At 39.8% G+C, this 12,908-nt stretch overlaps 1 long non-coding RNA gene across 1 annotated transcript in view; it reads right to left on the bottom strand.

Annotated features, from left to right (window-relative positions):
* LOC138161129 (uncharacterized) overlaps positions 1-5,848 on the bottom strand; it is a 37,086-nt gene extending 31,238 nt beyond the window's left edge. The window contains exon 1 of the long non-coding RNA XR_011168281.1: positions 5,751-5,848. This is a non-coding gene — a long non-coding RNA (uncharacterized lncRNA). The remainder of the gene's footprint in view (positions 1-5,750) is intronic.
* Positions 5,849-12,908: the final 7,060 nt, after the last annotated feature.

Here is a 12,908-nt window from a genome sequence, read left to right as displayed (position 1 = left end):
AAATCTACGTCACCAGCTCCTCCCAGTCAGGACTTTCTTTTCACATCAAAAAGTCCATCCCACAGGTGGGATTAACAAGCTCTGGGTTTTAATACAATCAATTTGAAAACCAAGCCAATACAGGGGAATCTTTAATTGCCATTACTATCACACCACTATATACAGAGTTTTATAGACTATAATGCTTGAGAGCAGAGACATTTTTGTTTTTGTCTTTGGTATCTCCAGAACCTAGCACATCAGCACAAAGGCAACATGGGATAGTAGGTGAAGGGAGAGCCTCAGAGTCAAGAAGATTTGTATTCAAGTCTTGTCTTTGACTTATTCTGGCCGCATGAACCTGATCTCTCAATACCCCTACACAACTGTCTAAAACGATGTCGCAAACAGTTGCCCATCTGTATTGGTAGAGGAAGTTCATTCAGTGGGAATTCCTCTATAACAATTAAGTTGTATATCTGGACCAAAAGAAAAAATCCTCATTCCCTTTTACATAGTAGGCACTTACTGTCTATTAAACTGAAATAGGTGTTATAGGAGGTTACAAGGCAAGTAAGAATGGTACTAAGCTGGATGGGCAGAGTTGTCATCATGCTCTCTTACCAGCCCCCACCCTTATGCATGGTGTCATTACTTCCCAAATATTCTCAGTGGGCAATGACTTCTCTATGGCCACTGTCTCAGCTCCTCCCCTAAGGCATGGCTCAGTTTTTCTTTTAAGTTAGTTTGAAGAAGAAAAAGCAAATGATGGGAAGACTAAGTGGTTAAGACTCACCTCTCATACTAACCTACTTCAGTGTAGCTTCCCCTAACACAAAGCTGCTAATCGATTGGACTAGAAAAATCTGGGTTTAAGTTTCTCTCTTTGTTCTGGGAAGATGAAGAATTGGATCAATAATTCCCTTGGCTACAGCCCTGAGCCCCTAGCCCAGAAAACTGCTCTGGTCAATATATATTGTCATTATATTTCTCTAATCTCTTCCCAGGCATTCCATTCCCACAATGCCTCTCTTTGCTACATTTGAATAATGAAACATTTCGATCAGTAATGCAATGGTTAAGCACAATTCCTCTTAAAAACCAACTTTAAAGATAAGATGAATAGAAAGACAGAAATAAAATTTAATGAGACAGAAGTAAGTTTTGGAAACTGACACATGTTCTCCCAAGAAAGAAGCAGAAGGGGAAGAGACACATAGAGGAAGAAATTACCAGCCTTGAGTCTGTGTCTCTGAGTGAGGTCAGAAAAAAAGGATCCCCCCAGACAGCCTTATGGGACTGGAGGTCTACATTGGCAACCTCCTCATTGCACAGCCCTGATCCCTCAGCTTACCCTCCCAGTATTCTGCCTCCCTGCTTATCAAGCCACCGTCTCTAGAATGCCTTCTTCGCTGCAGTTTACTGGGGATTATTGGTCATTCACGTGGACAGTCCTGTTACACAAGGGAAACAGAAGATATGATCTGCTTTCTAGTTGCCTACCGCCTAGTAGGGAAGACAGAGTGCACACACATGAAACAATTGGAGAAGACTTGTGTGAAGTAACATATTCAGACATGCTTCCCTTTCTTCCCTTCAACTTAGCTGGTTTTCAGTACTTTCTAAAGAGACAGGAACTGGTCACTATAATACGTTCAAATAACATTACAAAGTCAGAGCATATCCTCTTTATTTTCTCCAGAAAGACACCATTGTTTTTGTTTTTTTGCTTTTTGGAGGGCAATTGGGGTTAAGTGACTTGCCCAAGGTCACACGGCTAGTTTGTGTGTGTGTGTGTGTGTGTGTGTGTGTGTGTTAAGTGTCTGAGGCCGGATCCAAACCCAGGTCCTGAAAGACACCATTGTTGATCTTCTATATTAGTGGTTTAAAAGAAAGAGACCAGATGAGACAGGAGAAGGAATTTGGGTGGTTAGGTATTTCTCCTTATAATAAATGTGGTGCAGTGGATAGAATTCTGGACTTAGAGCCAGGAAGACCTGAGTTCAAATCCTACCTCAAATATCTACTTGGCTGTGCTGAACCTGGGCAAGTCACTTAACCTTTCTAAGCCTTAGTTTCCTCATCTGCAAAATGGGGATAATAATAGCACTTGTCTCACATGGGTTGTTGTGAAGATCAAGTAAGACAACATATGTAAAATCCCTTAAAGTATTGCACAAATGTTAGCTATTATTATAACCATAAGTAAATTATTTTATGGGATATAGTCATTGATGAAGAATGACATGTATGAAACCAAAAAAGGAAAGATACTTGTGAAAAATATGGCAAGGATCAAAACTTCTGATCCTTACCTTTTTCAACAGTTTTTTTTAGCTCAATTCCCCAAGCAATCCTTTGAGATAAATCACACTATAGATGCCAATATGCCAGTAGATGCAAAGGGGATTTCTTCACCAGAATTTCTCTACACCAATGGAATCACAGATTCACAAAAAAATAATAATAATAATAATCAACTTCAGTCCAGACCCATGAATTCTGAATTAATGATAGAACTGTAAGGTCATCCTCCCATCTCCCACCGCCCACTCTTTCCCCAGCGGTCCCTCACGCCTGGGATACCCCCAGCCTCACCTCTACTCTTAGCAACCCTCGCTTCCTGCGGTGCTCAGAACACTAAGAACACTTGGAAGCCTTTCCTGATTCTCCCAGTTGTTAGGACCTTCACCCTCTTCAAATGTCTTTGTAAGTTCTGCCAAAGAGAAATAACTCCAGCCACTTGGTGTTACTTGCTAACAATAAGGAAGCCCACGGGCTAGGCAATATTTGAGGTTATTTCCTCTTAGGAGAACTTGTTATCTAGTTGGTAGCCAGGATTCATATTTATATTTACTTCTCCATGTACATGTTGTATTCCTCAGGAAAATATAAATTCACTGGAGTCAGAGAGTATTTCATTTTTTGTTCTTTTATCATCCGTTCCTAGCAGTGCCTTACCCAGCATAGGCACTTAATATTTATTGAATTGAGTTAGTGGCATATAAATTAGCAAAGTTTTATGGGATTTGCCTTTTAAATGTTTTGTTATTCTCTGGGTGTTTTTAATTCTAGGACAAAGCTAACACAGCATTATCAACTTGGACTTTGCCCAGCCTCCGATAAAAAAGGGGGGAGATGGAAGTGCCAGATCCAGCACCGTCCCTGCGTCTCAGCTCTCACGACATGGAGGTGCCCAGATGCCTTGCTTTTCTACTTATCGTACTGAGCCATGCTGCCTGCCATCCTGTCCCCAGGACAAAGGGAAGCTATAACAAGTTGCTCGTGATTTCCTTCGATGGGTTTCGCTGGAACTATGATCAAGATGTTGACACCCCTAACATGGATCGCCTTGTAAGGGAGGGAGTGAAGGCTAAGTATCTCACTCCACCATTTGTCACCATGACGTCTCCATCCCATTTCACCACCATCACTGGTAAGTTCTGATCCTTCAGCCAGAGGGGAGGTTTTTTAAGTAAATGAAACCACAAGGCCCATGTTAACATTGTCCTTCCTGATTTTCAGTCATTTTTCAGTCATGTCCAACTCTTTGTACCCCATTTGGGGTTTTCTTGATAACGATATTAGAGAGGTTTGCCATTTCCTTCTCCAGCTCATTTTATAGATGAGGAAATAGGTGACTTGCCCAGGGTCACACAGCTAGGAAGTGCCTCAGACCTGATTTGAACTCAGGAGAATAGTCTTGCTTGACTCCAGGCCTGGCACGCTATCCATTTCACCACATAGCTGCCCTATCCTTGCTGATACATGCATCTAATTCCCAAAAGACTGTAGTACTAGAAGACTATGATAGCCTGCTCATCCCAGAAATATGATTACAGTTTAATTGAATATTTACCCTGGTAGGTGTGGGATGGAAGTGTTGTCCCTGATACTCAACTTGTATGTGTCACTGCACTGTGAGGGATGCATAAAGAAGAGTTTGTAGTTCATAGGATCATAGACTTAGAATAAGAAGGAGCTTTAGCAGCCAATCCTCTCAATTTACAGATGGGGGGGGGCGGGGTAGGTGGTGCAGTGAATAGAGCACCGGCCCTGGAGTCAGAACCTGAGTTCAAATCTAACCTCAGACACTTATCACAAAACTAGCCATGTGACCTTGGGCAAGTCACTTAACCCCAATTGCCCTACCTTCCCCCCTCCAAAAAGCAAAAAAAAAAAAAAACAAGAAATTTACAGAAGAGGAAAATGAGGACTAGTGAAGTAAGTTACCAAAGGTCACATAAGTACTTTCAGAAGTGAAACCAGAACCCAGGTCTTCTGACTCTAGACCCAGTGTCCTTTCCGTTATAGCACACAAATTCCTTATCTATCTAAGTCTGACACATTACTGCTATTGAACTAGCCTTATTTCTGCTCATGTGGCTAACACTCTAGTTCAGGCCCTCACCATCTCTCTTCTGGACTACAGTGAGAGCCTTCTAACTGCTCTCTTTGCCTCTAGTTTCATCTCCACCAAAGTAGCCTTCATACAACGGCCAAAATAATCTTGCTGAGACAGATGTGACCGTGTCACTCCTGTGCTCAAAAGTCTTGTGTGGCTCCTTACTATTTCTAAGGTAAAATATAAGTTTCTTGGCACAGTATTTAAGGGCTTCTGCCATCTGGAGTCATCTTCCCTTTTCAGGTTTCTCTCATTTTACTTCTGTGGCTTCATACACTAAACTGCTCCCTACACTCATCAGCTCATCTCCTGCCTCCATGCATTTGCACAGATCATCTTCCATGCCTGGAATACACACCCTCCTCAAGTCGCCTTCTCTCAATACTCATCTTTTCTTCAAGGGTCAGCTCAAGTGCCACTACCTTCAAGAAGGATTCCCTGATGACCTCAGTAGTTAATCTCTCTTCCCTCAAACTGCACAGTATGTACTCATATGTGTGCATATTATATCACACATAATCCTATCAGTAAAAGATAAGCTCCTTGAAGGCAGGGATAGTTTTGTTTTTTATCTTCATATCCCTTGCATTTAGAGCACTGGCCCTGGAGTCAGGAGGACATGAGTTCCAATTTGACCTCAGACACTTGACACTTACTAGCTGGGTGACCTTGGGCAAGTCACTTAACATCAACTGCCCTGCCTTCCCCCCTCAAAAAAGAAATGACGGTTGAGGCCATTAAAAATAGCTGACAATAGCTAACATTTATATAGCACATACTATGTGCCAAATGTTGTGCTAAGCGCTTTACAAATATTATCTCATTTTGATCCTCATAACACTGGGAAGTAGGTGCTATTATTATCCTCTTTTTACAGATGAGGAAACTGAGGCAAGCAGGGGTTAAGTGACTTGCCTAGGGTCACATAGCTAGTAAGTGTCTGGGGCCAGATTTGCATTCAGGTCTTCCTGACTCAAGGTCCAGCATTATTTCCACCATACCACCTAGCACCTAGCATAGTGCCTTAATAAAGCACTTTATTTAAAAGTTTATTAAGCTGAATTTAATCTAAGGAATCTTTGGGGAACATGAAGACATACCCTAAGCCAAAATGTTGGGAAGAGACCCACGTACAATCGAATAGAAGACATTAATGAAGCTAAGGGCGTTTTTGCACTGGAGACTGGCTGCCTCAGGCAGATACACAGGCCTTTGAGCTGTTCTTTAAAAAATAAAAAACAAATACAATCTTTATCCCTGGATAAGCTGCGTATCTCCATAAAAAGACCTAGAAGAAGCAGAAAGGCAATGTTACAAGAAGTTTTCCTCCAGGAATTAGAAAAGAGTAATCAGAGGAGATACTGACCTCCAGAGGAGATTATTGTCTGAAGAAGTGTGCAGGGGAGCCATTTATGAAGCCAAGGTAATATCTGTTGAGCCAGTCTTCTTTAAGTGAAGTTTTCTGGGAAGGAAATGAAGTACTTTTCAATGTTACATCAAGTCTTTCAAGTTTTCAGGTAGCTATTTGCACATCGAAGCAGTAACTTGCTAAAAAGCTCTTTCATAGAGAGAAAATTAATGCTATTTCCCAAAGGGTTGAACTTAGGATCAAGTAGAAAATGACACCTGCAGAGAATCTGGATGTCTGAGGAAAGAATGTGCTAGGTGCTGACATTAAATAGTAAGCTTGCCTTTTAGTTCCATCCCCTGAAATTTTTCATTGAGAAGAAAAACAGTACATAGCAAAGAAAAATTAAGAATTTGCCCAAATGGAAAGAAATACCTACTGTTCCTCTAACCCCAAACAGTCTTTGGTTTAAATGAAGGGAAGGCCTAAGAAGAGGCAGCATGGCATAGAGGAAAGGGAACTAGTCTTGGCAGAAAGACCTAAGGTTAAATTCCTACCCAAGTCACAGATATGATGTTTGATCATGGGTAAATCCCTTAGCTTGTCAGTGCCTCCAGAGGGCTAAAGCTTTACTGTGCTACTGAGTTACACACTAGCATGATCTGCATTGGTGGGGGAAGCTTCCACACTGGCTGATCCATGTTCTGTGTTAGTGAGGGAGTCTCCACACTTAGATTACAGATCTTCCCCTCCCTCTACCTCCATTCTCAGATTCCTCCAGGGTTCTAAAGTCCACAAGTAAATATTATTAATATATTTCAATAATGAAACTATGACCATCCCAGACTTATAAGAATTCACTGCTATTTATCTTCATGAACAGGACTAAAGCCAACCTCTGTCTGACCCTAATGTGAAAAAGAATAAGCTGTAATAGGAAAAATAATGGATAAAAATTGGCATTGTCAGTACCCTAAGACTTAGTCAGATGCCACTAAGATAGGCTTGACATAGATAATGATAAAACTGGCCCTCTGTTCTCAATTACTAATTAACCATTTTCCTTGCAAATATCTTCTGTCAGTTTTAAAGAAGGAAAAAAGAAAGCTGATAAGGAAAAGAGTTTCATCATATTGTTTCACATTTATCAGCATACAGGAAATAAACAGCATCAATAAAAGACCCTACTGAGTTCACTAGAAGCCAACTAGCTAATAAGCAGAGGTATTACATTCAAATGATCCCTAAAGCCCATTCCCCAAATGTTCCAGTCTGGGATAAGTGAGGCTGGGGATAAGTCATCTTCCCAAGGGATAGTGGAGCCTTCTGGACAAGATTCTACACAGAGCAATGATCTCGACCTGAGTTCTTAGCCTTTTCTGTGTCTTGGGCCCCTCGGGCAATCTGGTCAAAACTTATAGGCCTCCGCCCAAAATAATGTTTTTAAATGCATAAAATAAGATGCATGGAAGTACAAAGGTAGCCAAAGGTTAGTAAAAACAAAGATGTATTTTTTTTTCCCCGTCCAAGTTCTTGGGCCCCCTGAAATTGGCCCCAGAGATCTGCAGGCTTCAAGTTAAGAACTGCTGATCTAGCCAAACTAAGTGGATCTGCAACACTGGCCCTTCCTAAATCTAGTTCATTTAAGCCTCAGCTGGAATCCAGACCCAGTTAAACACATGCCACAGGCCCAGGAATAGTTCAAAGGCTCCAGAGCAGGTCAAACCCAAACCCAAGGAGACAACGGACCCAAAACCAGCTTTTGCTTTTACAATGACAAAGTTCACAAACCTTGCAGGGGATTTAGGTCATAAAAGCACATATACCTATTTTTTAGAACTTTTGTACCTGTTATTTTCTCATTTCAGGTTGGCAGTGATCTTACAAGAGAGGTAAAATAAGGCTTTATTATCTCGATTTTACAGATAGGGAAACTGAGGACAATGCCTTGTCCAATGCAGTGGTTAGTTAATGATAAGACTAAAATTCAGGTCTCCTGATTTCCAGACCAAGGTTCTTCTCACTAGAGCAGGTATTCTTCACCGGGTTTCTTCATATATCAATAACTATATTTCAATATAATTGACTTTCCCTGTAATCCTATATATTTTATTTTATGTATTTAAAAACATTATTCTGAAAAGGGGCCCAAGGTCCATGGCATAAAAAAGGGTAAGAGCCCCTTTATTAGAGCAAACTGTCTGAGATGGCACCTAACCAGTGCCTCCAAAAACACAAGTTAGGAATCTGACAGCCCCTAAAGGGATGGGGTTCAAGTTCATTGTCAAACTAAAACACAGTAGCCATGTCCTTTTTGTTTGTTTGTTTGTTTGTTTTGGAGGGGGGAAGGCAGGGCAATTGGGATTAAGTGACTTCCCCCAAGGCCACACAGCTAGTAAGTGTCCAGTGTCTGAGGTCACATGTGAACTCAGGTCCTCCTGACTCCAGGGCTAGTGCTCTATTCACTGCACCACCTAGCTGCCCCAAGCTATGTCCTTCTGCTCATTAGGAGACTGCTCAGGACCATCTCCAAAGCTGCTATAAACAACAAGGAGCTCACTCACTTTCCATGTGTCCCCAAGAAAAGTATACTGTTCTTATGAGAGCCTCACAAGACTCCCCCAGCCGACTTCCCCTTCCAACTACCCATGTCACTGGTTCCCCATTTACATTTCCACCAAATGAATACAAGAGATGAAGCTGAGTCCCATCTCATGCATGAAGCACTGAGTCTAGAAACTTGTAGACAGTATGCACAATAGAGAGAGATTACATCTACATGGTAAGAGAGACCGTGTTGCATAATAGACAGAGTCAACCTTAGAGTCAGGAAGCCCTCGCTTCAAGTCTTATAAGCCTCTTTCGTGTACTAGCTATTTGTCCCTCAATTACTTAATGTCCCAGTGTCCCAGTCTTAGAGGTAGAGGGTGTTTCAATGAAAGTTGCCTATAACAATGAAATCATAGTACTTGTCCAAAGCATGCATGTATGTATATACAAATGCATTTATCACATACATGATATTAAAAGGATGCACTCTCCAATAAAATCTCCAGGTAGGGATTAAACTGTATCACCACTTGGATCAATAAGTCAGCCAGTATTTCTTAAGCACTTACTATGTACCATGTGCTGTGTTTCACATTGAGGGTTCTACTACAATGATTGAAACAATTTCTGCTCCCGAGGAACTTACATTCTAGGGTCTCTTCTAACCCTAAAATTCTCTTACCTCCCCTCTCATCTGTCACAATGTAATTCCACTATTAACAATACATTCCTTTAAGTCAAAGCACCACCACCTAGTACCCTCTTTTAAAATAAAAATATCTTCATGTGAGAAGGAATAAACTGTAACAGGAGGTGGGGAGGGGGAGTCAGATCTAAGCTCTCATTGCAATAGATAATTTCCAGTGAAGAAATTCTCTCTGCAAATGCAAGTGGGCACCCACTCTGTAATGTATATATAGTTTCAGAGTTGCCTGGGGATGCTGAGAGGTTATGTAATTCATCCAGAGCCATGCAGACGTATATGTCAGTATATGATCTGGCATCAAGGCTGGCTCTCCAACCACGACTCTATACTAAATAAAAAGTGGTGTTTCTTCAAAAGGGTAATGCATTGGATTCTCCTTAGTTGCTAATACTTGAGTGTGATTTGGCTTATGATGTCTAATTGAAATAATGACACTGAAATAACGAGAGTACTGATAGAGAAGGAAGGATCATTTTGTAGCACACTATACTGCTAACAGAGGGCAGGTTGGAGTAAGATTTAGCACTAAGAAACAAAAGTCATCTGAGGATACTGGGTGTCCAGAAGTGAGAGAAATGAGGGGCAGCAGCATTGACTAAAGGGACACTTAAAAGGAGGCAGAAGAGAATAGACTTACAAACTTCTCAATTGTCACTACCATTATCCCTGCCTTGCCCCCTCCATATAGGACTGAGTACAGCATTTAGGATCTAAAGTTCAGTAGCACATTACTTGACTCTCAAGAAGTGGGAACTTGGTCCAACGGAGATTTAACATTGACTGCTTATAGTGCACAAGTCCCCACATATGCATACTTACCCAGACCCACTGGCTACCTCAAATATAGGTGTGGGAAATATGCCCTCTCTACAACACTGGTCCATCCGATCTTCTGGAGAGCTATCTAAATTCCCCTCAGGTCTCTCTAGAGTGAGAAGCAATTCTCTGTGGATTAGCAGCCCATTTTCCTAGCTTAATATCTCCCTATTCTGTTTCTGCCTCCCTCCCTTTCCTGAAAGGCTGTAGTTACTGCTCCATCACTGGTAACGACAATGAACATTTTTGCAATCTCAGTTTTTATTATAAAGTGATTGAAGAGCAGTAAGGATAAGTTATGCCACTGAAACTAAGGAAATCCTGTCAAGCAAATGGTGTGTGGATAGAAAGTTTTATTGTAGCAGCCTGTATTTTTCTCCCCCAATGAATCAGTTGAAAATAAGAAGCTATCACCTCCCTGTTTTGGACAAAAGCTATCAAAAGTATAGGCAGTGATATTATAATTTCGCCAGTGACAATTTCAGCTCTAGCTGAATAGATGAGATGCCCCAGAGGTGAAAGGGGGAACATTACATAACTAGACAAGGGCCAAGAGTAATAAAAGTAAGGTCCTCTCTACCCAGGTTTAGCTTGTATCAATCTCATACAATTTCCCTTGCTTGGGATGACACATCTGTAGAGAAAAAAGTGGCTGCTAGTGGCTAAGTATTAAGTCATTCTTCATTGCTCTGGGCCATTCCCAAAAAACGAATAACCATTGTATGCAGAGACTGGAACTTAAAGTGAAGAAGGGTTTGACTTCCTTGGGCTTTTTCGATTCAGGCTTGTCTCTGTCTCCGTCTCTCTACAGAGAACTGTTCTTTCTGAGTCACCAGTAACACCATACTAATTTATACCAATGGTCTATCAGTATTCTGACTCTGACAGTTAGATTTTGTGAAAGATCATGGTATATATAATTTACGATAACTTCAACTTTAAATAGATAGGGATGTCTCCAAAGAGATCAAAGAAAGAGAAAAGGCATGTATAAATATGTATACAATCAATCCTCATTATTTGTGGATTCTGTATTTGTGAATTCGCCTTCTTGCTAAAATGTATTTGTAACTCCAAATACCTGCATCACTTTTGTGGTCATTCATGAATATGCAGAGAGTGGCAAAAAAAAAAAAATCTAGTTGCCAGACATGTTCCTTCCCAGCTACGTTCAAATCAGGCAATGCTTTGACTTCTTGTTTCAGCTTTTATATTGTAAACAAGTATCCTTTTTGTGATCTATTTAGTGCCACATTTCTTGCATTTGTGTACTTTTTGTTGGTGATTTCACTGTTTAAAATGGTCCCCAAGCATAGGGTTGAAGTGCTGTCTTGTGATCCTGTGTCACAAAGGCTGTGATGTGCCTTGTGGAGAAAGTACATTGTTGAATAAGCTTTATTCAGGCATGGTGTTATAGTGCCCTTGGCCATGAGTTCAATGTCAATGAATCAACAGTATGGTACATCCAGAAAGATATAGGAAATTTTCCAATGTGTATGAAAGAATGCTCCAGAAAGTGCTAGTGTAGGTGTGACCAGAGACTTCCATGAACCTAAATGTATTTCCCCTAGGAGCAATGGTTCAGTATTTGCAAATTCAGTGTTTGTGACAACTTTATAGAACTACCACAAATGACAAGGATCTACTGTACAAAATATTTATAGCTACTCTTCTTATTGTGGCAAAGAATTGGCAACTAACAGGTTACCCTCAACTGGGGGATGGCTAAACAAATTATGATATATGAATGTAATGAAATACAATTGTATCATAAGAAATGATGAGTTTCTTTTTTCTTTCCCAAAATATTTTTTAATATTTGTTTTACTCTCTTTCTTACATGTGAGTTCCAAACTTTCCCTCTCTCCCTCCCAACCCTGAACTAGAGAAGGCTAACATTTGACATAGATGTGTGTGTATGTGTAAAACTACACAATACATAGTTCCATATGTTGGTTCTTTCTTTGGAGGTGGATAGCATCTTCCTTTGTAGGTCATTTGTACTTAATTTGAATATTCATATAGCTCAGAATAACTTAGTCATTCACATTTACTCTTTTAACAATAATATTGTTACTGTACACAAATGTTCTCTTGGTCCTTCTCATTTCACTCTTCATTATTTCAGGTAAGTCTTTCCATGTTTGCCTAAAATCAACCTGTTCATCCTTTCTAATAGCACAATAAAATTCCATCACAATCAATCACAACTAGAAAGGAAAATTTTCCCAATTATTTTTACCAGTAAATTCTTATTCCAAAAGCTTAAATCTCTACATTTATCAAATACAAAGTTACTATAATCACTTACTTCTGCATATTATATATCAACTCTACTCCACTGATCTATTATTCTATTTCTTAGCCAGTACCAGATAGTTTTGATAATTACTGCCTTATAATACAGTTTAATATCTGACACTGCTGGACCTCTTTCTCTATTTTATTGATGTAAACATTTATAAATATAAAATTTCCTCTGCTGCTTTTGCTGTATCCCATAAGTTTTGCTATGTTATCTCATTATCATTCTCTTTAATAACATTGCTGATTGTTTCTATGATTTTTTCTTTAACTATTCATTCTTTAAGATTGGGTTATTTAGCCTCTAATTAATTTTAATCTGTGTCTACATGGTCCTCTGTTAAATTTTTTATTGCATTATTATCTAAAAAGGATGCAATAAATATTTCTGCTTTTCTGCAGCTCACTATAATGGTTTTATGGTCTAATACATGGTCATTTTTTGTAAAGGTCCCATGTACCACTGAGAAAAGATAGATAGATGGATGGATGGATGGGTGGGTGGGTGGGTGGATGGATGGATAGATAGATAGATAGATAGATAGATAGATAGATAGATAGATAGATAGATAGATAGATAGATAGATAGATAGACAGATCCCTGTCTATTCCTATTCAATTATCTCTAGATGTCTATCATATTTAGCTTATCTAAGATCCTATTAATCTCCTTGACTTCTTTCTTATTTTTTTTTTTTGTTAAACTTATCTAGTTCTGAGAAGGAAAGGTTGAAGTCTTCCACTATCATAATTTTGCTATTTCCACTTCTAATTCATTTAACTTTTCCTTTAAAAATTTG

The sequence above is a fragment of the Petaurus breviceps genome, unplaced genomic scaffold (assembly GCF_028583685.1).
Source record: "Petaurus breviceps papuanus isolate PSGF00001 unplaced genomic scaffold, PetGlider_PUasm1.0 118, whole genome shotgun sequence".
In the NCBI taxonomy this organism is placed as follows: Eukaryota; Metazoa; Chordata; class Mammalia; order Diprotodontia; family Petauridae; genus Petaurus; species Petaurus breviceps.
Note: the sequence above shows the minus strand (reverse complement) of the source record. Positions and strands in the feature narration are given on the sequence as shown.